The sequence below is a fragment of the Camelus ferus genome, chromosome 5, assembly GCF_009834535.1.
Source record: "Camelus ferus isolate YT-003-E chromosome 5, BCGSAC_Cfer_1.0, whole genome shotgun sequence".
Taxonomy (NCBI): domain Eukaryota; kingdom Metazoa; phylum Chordata; class Mammalia; order Artiodactyla; family Camelidae; genus Camelus; species Camelus ferus.
Window position 1 is genome coordinate 49,507,358 of NC_045700.1, and position 13,603 is coordinate 49,520,960.

The 13,603-nt window shown below is 38.3% G+C and overlaps 1 long non-coding RNA gene across 1 annotated transcript in view; it reads right to left on the reverse strand.

Annotated features, from left to right (window-relative positions):
* Positions 1-957: 957 nt before the first annotated feature.
* The window catches only part of LOC106730188, a 187,763-nt gene continuing 175,117 nt past the window's right edge, over positions 958-13,603 (reverse strand). Inside the window, exon 4 of the long non-coding RNA XR_001366625.2 lies at positions 958-2,183. This is a non-coding gene — a long non-coding RNA (uncharacterized LOC106730188). The remainder of the gene's footprint in view (positions 2,184-13,603) is intronic.

Here is a 13,603-nt window from a genome sequence, read left to right on the forward strand (position 1 = left end):
GGAAGCAAAGGGGGAACAGGCTGTATCATTTATGGGCAGGCTGGTATTGGGTCAAGTGTGACATCACACTCTGCTCCCACCATAATGAGGTGAAAGGCTAGGCTGCGACAACGTGGTACTTTGTTTATTGGGAAAATTTAAGTGGGGCTGTATTTCAATTTGTGATAAAACTGAACCAAAGGATATGGATTACAGATTTTTAACAGCTCCAAACAAGAGGAGAGTGAAAAAGAGAGGAGCCATCTAGGAACTTGGTGAAAAATGCCAAAAGTCAAAGGATCAAAGTAGGCTCCAAGCAGGCTGGTCCCTTGGCATTTGTACTGGGCCCATTGTCTCAATTAAAACATTAGCACATCAGTCAAGTGTCTAATTTTATTTCTTTCCCATGATTAATATTTAAGCAGGGAGGAGAAACCAGACCTAAAATGTGTGTCTGTGTGTGTGTATTTAAAAATATGCTTACCAGTGGGGAAGAAGGGGAGGGATAAATTAGGAGTTTAGGATTTGTGGATACTAACTACTATATATAAAATAGATAAACAAGATCCTACTGAATAGCACAGGGAACTACATTCAATATCCTATAATAACCTATGCTGATAAAGAACATATGGAAAATACTATATATATGTATTACTGAATCAATATGCTATACACCAGAAACTAACATAACACTGTAAATCAACTATACTTCAAAAAATAAATAAATAAGTCCTCTGTTTAATACTTTAGCAGGCCTCTATCTTGATCAAAATTTTATATTCAAATGTATAACCTCACATATGTTCTCTAAAGTCTTCTTTTTTGGTTCATACTGATATTGGGTACCATGATCAATCACTATTTCTCCATATAATTACCTACAACATTTAAATTTATGAATAGCCTACTGAATACAACATTGTGTAGTAAGATATATTTGGCAAATGAGAGAGAGGAAAAACTTTCAAGACATAACTTTATTTAGAATTAGGAAAATTTTATTTAGAATTGCAGCTAAATACATTATGGTGTATTTATCACACCTTGAGGCCGCATCCTCAAGGCGTGCCCAGTGTTTGGGGAATGACTGTGTCAACAGCTGACTATAAGGCAAGGCAGAGTAAAATGAGGACCCTGAGTAATACAGGTGTTAATGGCAACCCAGAAGAAAAAGCCATTAAATCCACCTAAAATTGTTTTATCTTCTGCTGAAACAACTCCTACTCCCAAACTTGTCCTGTATATCAATAAGCAAAAGGCCTGAGACATTCCTGTTGGGATGGGACTTAAGTCCCCTCTCAAGTGAGAAGAACAGAAAGACCCATCAAATTCTCTGGAGGAGGTTATTTTTCAAATTGCTCTAAATAGTTCTTCTACTTCATGTGAGTGAGACATTTATTCTAAGAGAAAACATCCATTGTAGGACTAAAAATCTACCATTACTCTTTTGTTCTTAATTTTCTCAGCTCTAATCAGATACAACCTAATAGAATTGGGCCTATATTTTACCAATTCTTCCTCTTGACTTTTTTCAAATACTGGTTGCTTCCCACTTTTAGGAATTCCGAAGTTAATTGGACTCACGCTTTTTCCCTAATCATGAACCTATTAGAAACCTTGCCTATATCCACGGTGACCATACAGTCCTTCATCAGCTATAAGTTAACACCTTCTTAGCTGTTTCCACTTTCTGCGGATGCTCTGCTACCTACAGATGCTTAGCTAGGGGAACAGACTACCCATTTTCATGCCCCATCAACAAGGTAGTTAGACTGCTTGAAACTTCAAATAATCAGAATAATAAAATGATTAAGAACATGATATCTAGGATTAAAAAAAACTGATTTCTAATCTCAATTCTATTATATTTATCTGTGTTACCTTGGACAAGTTATCTACCCCTCTAACCTTAATTTACTCATCCATAAAATGGGAAGAATAATAACATCTACAATAAAGCTGCTGTAAAGATTAAATGACATGTACTAAGTGCAACACCAGCACATGGTAGATGGCCAATAGTTAGTTGCTGATGAAATAATAATTATGTAATGATAAGAAGATGGTAATAACAGTTATATTATACAATAACCATATATTATATCATAATCATTCTTGGTAGGAACTCATTGTCTAACGTTGTCCAAAACCACGGTCCTTTCTCCAGTTAATTCTGACCCTAGTATTTTCAATCTTTCTACCTGTAAGGAAAAAAAAAACAGTGAGAAAGAGAAAGACAATGGAAACAAAATGTAGAGACAGCCAATCAGTCAGCAAAGTGCCCACCCCATGAGCATACAATCAGCACCAGCTGTAGTCCAATTAAACTTAATCTAGTCACATGCTCATGTGCTCCTCAGAAATTAGAGGAAATCAATTCAAATGCTAATGAGAAAGTCCATAATTTATTATCTGCTGAGGAATGCATGTTACATTAATTTTAACTGTAAACAATTATTTTTATTGCAAGATTAATTACCCTATCTTATACAACTTCCTTTTTTCATATTCTTTTAAGGAATTAGTTTTCAGTTGCTGTTTTGTGGTTCTGTCACAGTTCTTTAGCTTGAGAAAAGTATAATTAATTTAGGGATGCTGCAAATGTTGTTTTCTATTCTTCTGCCAAAAGAAAGTGGGATAAATGGCTAGGTTAAGCATGGAGAAAAATAGCTGCGGCTTCTGGCCAGGATGAAAAGACATTAAAACTCAGAATGGAAGTAGGGGGAACCAAACAGAATTTAAAACATGAGTTAATGTTGGTCACTTCTGACCACAGCATTTCCCAAAGGCTTCAACATACAAGTATAGACTTCAAATTATTCCTAAGTCCTGGAAAATGTATGAGCTAAAGTTTTCATAGCAAGAAAGAGACTAATCATTTTTTCTTAAAATAGCATCAAGGCTGCGACTTCTCTGTACATGCTGGGTGGGGTGCATGGGCTTTTTGGTTTTGGGTTTTTTTTTTTTAGTAATTCAGGAATGAAATTTGTGCTGTCAGGATTCTGCTCCCTTGACAAACCTGCCCTCACTCTTACTTGGCTTTCAAGGTGAATGAATGTTCAATACAGTGGCTTGTGGGAAATTACTTTTAAACCAATCACTTCTCAATGTGGAGAATAGGACTTTAGACAGTGGCTAGTGCTCATAGGGTTGAAAGTGAATATTCTACTGTTTCTGACAAATCATTTATTTACTTGATTCTTATGTTTTCTAAAAGTTAAAGAAGCTCATTTCCTCTATAAGCACAAGTAGATTTACCATTTTAGAGGTAAATATTTATGAAATACCAAAATCTATTAGTTTACTTCATTGGGTCTTTCTTAATTTAAACTTTCAGTGAAAGCAACTGCTACTCATCAATTAAAATTAAACTAGTCTAAATTAAATCAATAGGCCCAGTTGTTGATTTCAGTGGGAATTTGGTTAGAAAATGGATAAGGAATTGAGCCCAGAGAAGATTCAACTGTTAATTACTTGTAAAAGTTTTGGCTTAAAGGGTAATAAGCATTTGACCTAGGAGTGGAACAGAGGAAGAGGTGCTGTTCATGAAGACCCTGGGCCACAACCCTAAGTCAGGTTCAGCCGTGGGTTCTTGTCAAGGGGACAGAAACCCAGTTATTCCTAATGTGCTTCAATCTGACCCTGTCTGAGAACTATAGCCAGGAAGGCCATCAGGCACACACAGCAATCAGCCGTGCTGGAGCAGACAGGATGAAAAATCATCTTTCCCATGAGCAACAAGCTCTCAGCACTCTACACTGTAAATTCAAACCAAAAAGTGGGGGGGGGGGTGCCCTTTTTACATGATTTCGTGATTTCTATTGAATATTTTCAGAAGTCCCTACCCGGAGAGCATGTGCTACTTATCAGAATCACATAGAGTGGCTACAAAAACCAGGAAGTGGTTAGAAGGGACAGGCTGTGGTGCTACAGGTGACACCTGGTTTTAATTTGATTGTCAGATGTCAGAGGGCGGGCTTATAAGACCAAACCTCACTGCTACTCCAAATCTATAGGGAATTATTGCTGATTTATTTTAGCAAAGAATGTTTCATGCTCTTGATTTCCATTCCAATTTCTCTGCTTAATAAAATAAGATGTCACATGTCAACCTGCATTGTAGTGAATTATTTCAACAACCCAAAGCCATTCAAATCCACTTGAAAACTTGCCACAAAGCCAAGATCTGTCACAAAGCATTAGGATTAGTTACCCCTGGAAAATTCTCCTGTATAAGACAAGCTGATAGGTGGCACACAAGAAGAAAACCTTGAAGGATTTCCAAGCTTTTCACACCTAAGAACTCTGAGTTCAATACGCATTATGGTTCTATGGTTCCTTGAATTACTCAGTGGCTTGATTTAAATTCCTCTGTTCTTTTGACTAGACCAAAACAATCTTATTATAGGCCAAATTTGTGACAGACTTTCCAAGCTTGTAGACCTGTGTGTCAAGTTCCACAAAAATACATGGGAAAGGACCACCTTTAATTTCAGAGATTTCATATAAGAGAAATTTGCATTCCATTAAAGCTTTCTGATTGATGAAGAACAGGACATCCAAGCAAGATGGCCACAAGTCTGCATTTTGAATGTTTGTCTTGCTCTGGGCCTGTTTCTTTGTAGTGGGGAGCAAGGGGCACATTCAAGTGAACTCTACTTCTAAGTGGCAAGTGGGAGCATCTCCAACTCTGATCAATTACAAATGTATTTCACACATCCCAAACCAATGTGGTTAAAGAAGAGACTACTTTGGGGAGAGTCTATGGATCGTAAAAGTGATGAATGAACCTAAGGAACCCCATCTGTTAGTGCTTATGCATTCTAGATTTAATGGTACAGCTTCAATGGTTTACCCCAAAACACTATTCAAGAGGGATTCATTTTTTATGGCAAATATGTGTGGAATGTCCTGCAGAACCACAGGATTTCATCTTCCCAATGTTTATGTGTATGGGAACCTACAGAAACACAGAGATACTGCATGAAGCCTCCTACTTAAACTGGTTCTTTGACTACTGGGAAGCAGTAAGCCCTAAACATCACAGCAGAAAATATTCTCTTTCAAGGTTTCCAAGATTGGAGAAATTCAGTCTTTAAAAAGACAATGATTTGGATCTGATACAAGAAAGCATCCTTAGATCTTAAGCTCTTTTGAGATTCACCAATCTTTGCTCATACTGGGGTCATTCAAGTGTTCTCATAGAGCAGTGCTCTGGCAGCAGTACATGCCTCTGCTGGCCCCCTCCATCTTTGGATGAGCTGCTGGACTTCCACCTCCAGGCCCAGCTCCATCAAGGTTCTAAATGGACTCCCAAATGTCAATGGATAGAATATAGGATGTCTGGGAGCTTCAGTGGGAGAAAAATTATTTTCACTAAATTCTAGATTTGGTATTCCTTGCATTGTCAATGTAGATAATAAGCCAGAACAAAATTAGCACACATGGGACTTACAGAAATTATATTCTTTTTTCATATCACTATTATTGTTGATGCCACTATCTCAAAATACCATTTACACTCATCACTACTTCAGAATCCTGGTGGTTATCAGACACATTGCTATATTTTATTTTTAATCTATTAATAAAGCAAATATATTACTAATCACAATTTTAGAATATTTTTATAACTGTATTTCAATATAATTGGCTTTTCTTATACTTGTAGATATTTTATTTTATGTACTAAAAACATTTTTCTGAGAAAGGATTTATTGGCTTCATCAGACTTCCAAAGGAGTTCATGGCACACACACAAAAAAGATGAACTCTGACCCTAGAATGACTCTAGAGTTCTTATCTGGCCATTACCACATAACCCAGTTCTAAAAAAATTATTTCTATCTGGTCCTAACAAGTACTGCAGTTCTAGTAGCCCAATCCTTCTATTTTTCCTGCTTGAACCTCTATCTTAGAAACTTGGTTCATTCTCTGTTCCTTCCAGGATTGGGCCCTCTGATTTGCTCATTCATTAATTAATTCATTCATTCCATAAGTATCTACTGAGTGTCAGTTATATGTCGGATACTGTACAATGTGGTGGAGACATAGTGCAGAACAAGAAAGACAAGTTCTCTGTTCCAATAGAGCTTAGATTCTTGTGGGAGGATGGATGGATGGATGGATAGAGAGAGAAGAGAGAGAAGCAGTTAGGTAGGGAACTATGTAGAAAATTAGAATAAGTTAATGTCACAGAAAATGGTTGGCCATGTTAGCATGACCTTTCTGAGATATGAATGGTAGGAGCAGCCATTTGACGTTCAGAGAGGAAAATCATTGGAGTATCTGAGTGATCAGAGAAGGCGAGGGTAGTTGGAACATAGCTCTGAGGCAGAGAGTAGTCATAGATGAGGCCAGAGTGGAAAGAAGGAATTATTTCATGAAGGGTGTCCTAAGTCAGGGTAAGAACTTTGGATTTTACAAAAGAGCTGGGCAACCATTCAAGGGTTTTAAGCAGGAGATTGTCACAATCTGATTTATGTTTTTAAAAAGATTGTTTTGGCTGCTACGTAGTGAACAGGCTGTAGAAACACAAAAGTGAAATCAGAGAGTGAATTAGGAAGCTAGTGCTGTAACCTTACAGGACTAGATGGTAGTAGAAGAGATGGAGAGTGATGAACTTAGGATATGTATCAGGCTGGGGGGCAGCAGGAGGCAGTGCCAAATTCAAGATAATTTGAGGGAAGTTTAAAAAGTGACAATTTACAAATGTGTGGGTTGAAGATAAGGAAACTAAAAGGGATAGCACAGTAGCCTGAAGCTGTTAACCTGAGGCTTAAAGGGAATGGGAAGTGAGGTTACTGGAACCCCGCAGGAGGAAGTGTGCAAAGATGGCAGCCTCTAGAGGAGCTCCAACCCGTGGGCAGGGGGCACAGTCAGCCCTTGGCTACGTTACCACTATGGAAGGCCACTGTTGGGAATAAACATGCTGACCGCCCCCCTTCCCTCTCTCCAATCTCCTATGAGGACTCACTGTTGGCCAGAGGGAAAGCAAGTCCAATGATGAGTCCATACAGAGTGAAGAAAGATGAGTGATTCTGGAGGGGCAAACTAGATATGAAGCACAGGACGTGTTTGGAGCTACTGTGGAGAAAGCCACTGGATTGTTCTTGCTAACCTCTCCACAGAGTATTGCCAATGAATCCTAAGCTTCCTGTCTGCCTCTCTGCTCAGAGTGCCAGGTCATCAACACCCATCAATTGTGACAGTTATCTCCTTGCATCCAAGTTATTTGTTTACAATAATAATTTGAATAGTGCCCATTTAATGAAAGATTGTGATTAGTGAATGAATGACTGGCCCCTTCCAGGTTCCTCTGTTCCCCACACCTATAGGATGTGGTTATTCCATGTCTGATCTCCCTGACACCAACTGCTGTGCAGGTAACAGTACCTCCATGTCACAAGTTGTGCTGACACACTGGCCCTCTTCCAGTTCCTCAGATGGGCCTATCACAGGGTTCCTGTCCCACCTGTTGTCCATTTCTAAGTCCTAGTCTCTCCCCTTTTCACCCCCTCATATCTACTGTCAACCTGTTCTGAGATGATTACCTGGATATTTATAGTTTTTAGCCAAAGAGACCTAAATTCTCAGGAATAGCAGATATATGGCTTCCCCTTTGAGCTGTTCTGTATCAAATTAGCACTCTCACCACTGTCTTAGAACCTTGGTAAATGCATACACATATATATCATATATATCTCAAAGCCAAAGACACATGATCTGTTGCTGCTTTCAGTGCTTGAGGATGCCAGTGTTTCATGCTGACGTGTCTCATTGTATAAATGTTAAAACCGGATTTCCTTTAGAGATATAAACTGAGCCTCTGCTTTAGCTGATGAAAATGAAATACCAAATACCCAAGCATAAATAACTTATTTCTGAAAAGAACAAACGACTTCATACTTATCAACCCCCATATCTTGCCTGTCTGGTATGGTAGCATGCACAACTTTTCAGCTCTCCCTTCAAAATGTGATAAATCTTCCCTCTGGGGCAAAGAGTATATCTCGGTACTTATCCAAAGAAAGAATTTAACTCTTGTCTACATGTTAAAAAAAAAAAAAGTAGGGTGAGAGGAGGAGGGAAAAGGTAACAGATTGTGAAGGATTGATTACTAAGGCAAAAAAATCAATCTTTAGACTTTGATGATTTAACCAGCCACAAAAGCATAGAAATGTATGAGAAAGCCCTGATTGATTTTTAGCTCCGTAATCCTTCCCACCCCATCTATTATCCCACATGGATCATATTAGCCGTCATTATGACTAAGACAAGATAGGACGCTGACATCCGCCTGACATGATATAACTGTAAATGGAATCGGCTTATACACAAAGGCTTTTACCTGGTTATTAATAGTGTTCTCTGTGGGTGATGGACTGGACTGATATTAAAACCTCCGTCGGCTGTGTGGAGCCATTGCAATTTGATTTCAGTCCAAGAAGCAGCTCTTCAAAGTAGTTATTGCACAGTGCCCTGACAAACTGCTCGAGTATCATTCCTGGATACTCACCCTTTTAAAAGGCTCATAAAATACTGGGGGCTGATGACATCTTGTTGGCATTGAGGATTCCAAGCTACAACTGCTAAGCTAAAAGACATCAAGTATGTTCACAAACGCCTTGACGACGTCCCTCGTCTTCACCACCACCAATGTGAATGCCAAGTAGAGGAAAATTTAGGGCGGATAACTTTCAGATGACACGTATGATAGTAAAACATAGATGAGCACATACCGAAGTATTAAGGTCACTTGGTGACTTTTGCTTGTTTCATTTACCTCCAATGAATCAATGCAAAATATTTCGTTCTTAAGCAACCATTTACTTTCTCAGCTCAATAAGGTTTCTAACCCACTACTTCATTTCTAACCAAACCAAGGGCTAAATTAGAAACAGAAATATTAGATTTAGAAGCAATTCCAATTAGGAAGCCCTGACTTTCCTCCTTTTATTCAAAAAAAAAATCTTCTTTTACTCAACAAATATTTACTGAGCCCTTACTATGTACCAGGCATTTTCTAGTGAGTGGAGGAAAAGCATTGAAAAGGGTCTCCTTGTTCTCATGAGGCTAGCAGTCACTGTCAACCCTAGAACATTGTCGGGAGACACATAAATACAATTGTTTATTATGTCACTAACCACTTGTGAACTCAAAGAACCTGACACTTTTCCACAAACTCTGCTGGCCTCCTCCTGCCCTTGAAGCCAAATATGGCAGTCAAATTCTGAATAACATTCTAAGACACAGGTAGGCAGGTAGGAGGGACACCTCAGATGTAAAATTATTGTCTTTCCTTTTGGAAAGTGGAAAATATCTTCTCATTTATAATGAGGATAAATTCGAAAATTCCTGTGTTTGGGAGTTATATTCTGGGGATCAGTTGTGAGAATTAAATAAAATTTTGGATAGACAGAGAGATCACAGAATTTAAAACAATGCCTGTTGGAATGGCCATCATTAAAAAGTCCACAAACGACAAATATGGGAGAGGATGTAGAGAAAAGGGAACCTTCCTACACTGTTGGTGGGAATGTAGTTTGGTGTAGCCATAATGGAAAACAGTATGGAGATTCCTTAAAAAACTAAAAATAGACTTATCATAAGATCCAGCAATCCCACTCCCATATATCCGGAGGGAACTCTAATTCAAAAAGACACATGCTCCGCAATGTTCATAGCAGCACTATTTATAATAGCAAGACATGGAAACAACCTAGGTGTCCATCAACAGATAACTGGATAAAGAAGTTGTAGTATATTTATACAATGAAGTACTACTCAACCATAAAAAATAATAAAATAATGCCATTTGCAGCAACATGGATGGACTTAGAGATGATCATAGTAAGCAAAGTAAGTCTGACAGAGAAAGAAAAATACCGTATAGCACACATCTGGAATCTTTAAAAAAAAAAAGACACACATGAACTTACTTACAAAGGAGAAACACACTCACAGACACAGAAAACAAACTTATGGTTACCAGGGGGAAGGGGGTGGGAAGGGATAAATTGGGAGTTTGAGATTTGCAGATACTAACTACCATATACAAAATAGATACACAAGTTTATACTGTATAGCACAGGGAACTATCTTCCACACATCGTAGTAACCTATAGTGAAAAAGAATATGAAAATGAATATATGTATGTATATGTATGAAACATTATACTGTACACCAGAATTTGACACAACATTGTAAACTGACTATACTTCAATTAAAAAAATAATTAAATACGAAAAGAAAAGCAAAGCAAAGAAAAGAAAAGAAAAAGCCTGACATATAAGATTTCAAAAATGTAATCAGTGAGGAGGAAGATGCTAATGATGTTAATGATGGTACATTCCAGTCACAGGATGACACAGTATCATAATATCTACCCCCCACCAACTCAATAAGATTGAGGCAGAAATGGTACAGATATATTCTTATGCTAGTTTAGTATCTTATGAGTTTTCCAGATGCTGGCATGTTCCCACCAGTGAGTAGCATTTTCTTGGACATGCATTTGCTCCTCCTGGACTACCATTACAGCAGCCAGTGCTAAGCCAGAGCACTCTTCTCATCTGTATCCTCTGACAAACAGATTCAGGGCCTTGGATGTCATTCTAAGGGTGATTCTTGAAAGTTCTAGAACACCTGAACCAGGTGAGCCACCTCACAGACACCAAAACACTGAGAAAAAAATACTCTGTCCAGAGGCAGCCCCAGTTCATCCCTGAAGCAGTGCACACTGTTAGTGGGCACCAGAGGGACAAATGGTTTTTCAGTCTACCTAAAGCTTTGAGGGTGGAAGGACAGTGCCTAAATATTACACAACTGCCCAGAGACACACTGTGTCTTAGTCTCATTGACAGTGCACCTGTTGCTAATTACACAAATGGTCATTGTCCACAAGCACCTCACTGGAACTCTGTTATTTAACAGCTGAGATAAGGAAACTTCTATTTTCTTGAGAGTCATATACAGATTTGATGGAAATGGAGGCACAACATTCATTCTGAGCTAGACTCCCAAAGAGAGTGACCATCACCTATATAATAATATAAGTTTTTCCAGTCTGAAGCTCTGAGCTTTCTGGAAAAACAGTCAGGTGTCATCTAAATTTGTTTCCCCTGTTACACTCTTTCAAATCTATACTTTTCCTTAATGGCCCTCCTCACAGTCCATTATGTGTGTGGGTGACAATTTCTGTCTCCCTACTGACCATAAGCTCCCTGAAGGCTTTTGTTCATTGCCATATAAGGACCTAGCACAGTGCTGGGCACATAGCAGTCACTCAAAGAATAATTGCGGAGTGAAAGAATGAGTAAGTGAAATGATTTTGATTCATCAGAGTCGAGACTAGCTATACATTTGCTTGTTTTCACAGGGCCACCCTCACATATCACTAAAAATACGTCTTATTATCTCTCCCTGAGCCCTTCTGCTGTGTAAACAACATTAATGCAGACACTGACACCTAGATTAATGAAGGGAAGCAATTTATTGAAATGATATTTGGTGTAGATGTCATTAATAGCTCTCTTTTAGCACAACTGCATCAGATTAGACACATTCTCCCCCCAAGAGCAAGAAGAAAATCATTTAACTGCTATTCTGCAGCTGTTTATAGGAAGCCAGCCCTCTATGAATTGTTAAACTGGCTCTGAAACAACTGTGAAACTCCTATGATTGCTCTTCATTGATGCTGTTTTGTCTCTTGTGAGAAATATGTCCTACAATAAATCACGCTGTTGTGTCTTTAGTTTTTGGTGTTATTATCCCTTCTCCCCTCTCCTCCACATTAAAGATGCTTAGAAAAGTTGCAATAATGAGACAAGGTCAGTAGAGCTCCAAATAACTGTATCAAGAGGGTGACATCCGAAAGGCAGCCTTGAAAACTAAGAAAAGGGCCTGGTGGGTCTGGGTGGTTTTGCAAATGCACCAGGAAATGTGTTCTTCCACAGATTCTTAGAGTTAGAAAAGTTAAATATACACATTAGACAACAAGGCAAGATTTGGGAAAGATCATACCTATCCACCCACTTCTTGGGCCTCATAGACTAATTAGCAAATGGTTCCCTTCTAGCATCAGCTTCGTATTTCTGGGTTTTCGCTCCCAGCTCCACTGATAAAAAAAAAAATCTATACGCTCAGCTCCCCGCTCCCCCAACCATTCTGAAGCTCTTTCCTCCATTTCCTTAATGATTATCCACTCCCCTTCCATACAACAGTCCCTACTGGTAAGCAGCCTTCCAGACCCCACTGGCCACATCACTACATGGTGACCCACTCCTCTTTAACCAGTTCAACTGTTAGAAATCTCTTTGTGTTGTATGGAAATTCCCCTTCTGATAACTTTGACCTGTTAGTTCTAGTTACGCCCTTTAGACCTACGCAACATAAACTGATAATTCTTTCCTATACACCTCCATCTAGAGTTGGATTTTGTTATCTTTTCTTAATAAAAGAAGCTCCAGACCCTTTCCCCTTATGATTAACAGACTAATTGGAAATATTTTACTATTCAATGGGATCATTCATTTCTGGAATAGATACATGTAATATCATTAAGATCTGAATTCACAGGCAAGAATTCTCAAGTCAAATCTTTCATTCTGTTTATGAGAAAAAATCAGATACTTTCAGAGAATTATTTAAGAATAAGGATTTCATTCTGCTGTTTGTGACAACATGGATAAAACTTGAGGACATGCTAAGTGAAACAAGCCAGACAGAGAAAGACAAATACCCTATAATATCACTTACATGTGAAATCTGAAAAAGCCAAACTCACAGAAACAGAGGGTAAAAGGATGGCTACTAGAGACTGGGGGCTGGGGAAAATGGAGAGATGCTGGTCAAAGATACAAACTTCCAGTTATAAGATAATAAGTTCTGGGGATTCAATGTACAGTATTGTGATAATTAATAATACTGTATTATATACTTGAAAGTTGCTAAGAGAGTTGATCTTAAATATTCTCACCACAAAAGAAGAAATAATAATAATAGAGGTGTTAACTAACACTATGGTGGTAATCATTTCAAAATATGTAAGTGTATCAGACCAAAACATTGTACACCTTAAACTTATGCAGTGCTCTGTCAATTATTATCTCCAAAAAAAGTGGAAAAAGAGAAGAGAATGAGGAGTTCAGAAATATAGCCCAACAAATTCCACAGGATGGTCAATAAATATTGCAAAACAAGAGAGAAAAAAATTAACAAGAACAGGAAAATTAAAAATGGACCAGCAACTATTTCAGGATGCATAGATCAACAGGTCATTTGGCAGATCCAGGCCCTTGTACAGATTCTAAGTTAAATTATCCTCAAAGATGTGGTTGTACACAATGTTTTCAGACATCAGTCCCTGAAAAGCTGGCTGGTTGGTATTTCTCTGCATGAAAGCACCATAACCACACCCATAGCACCGTAATTCTTGAGGACTCCTGCTTTTTGAACTTGCATATATCACTGTGGCCTTCTTGGCCTTCACTGCTTGCCCTTTAATTCTCCTGACATACTAATAATAATCCTAATTAAATAAGCATTTTAAACTCTGTATTCAAGTTGATCTTCAAAGACCCTACTTTCCACCTGAGTCTAATCTTCTGCTGTTACATG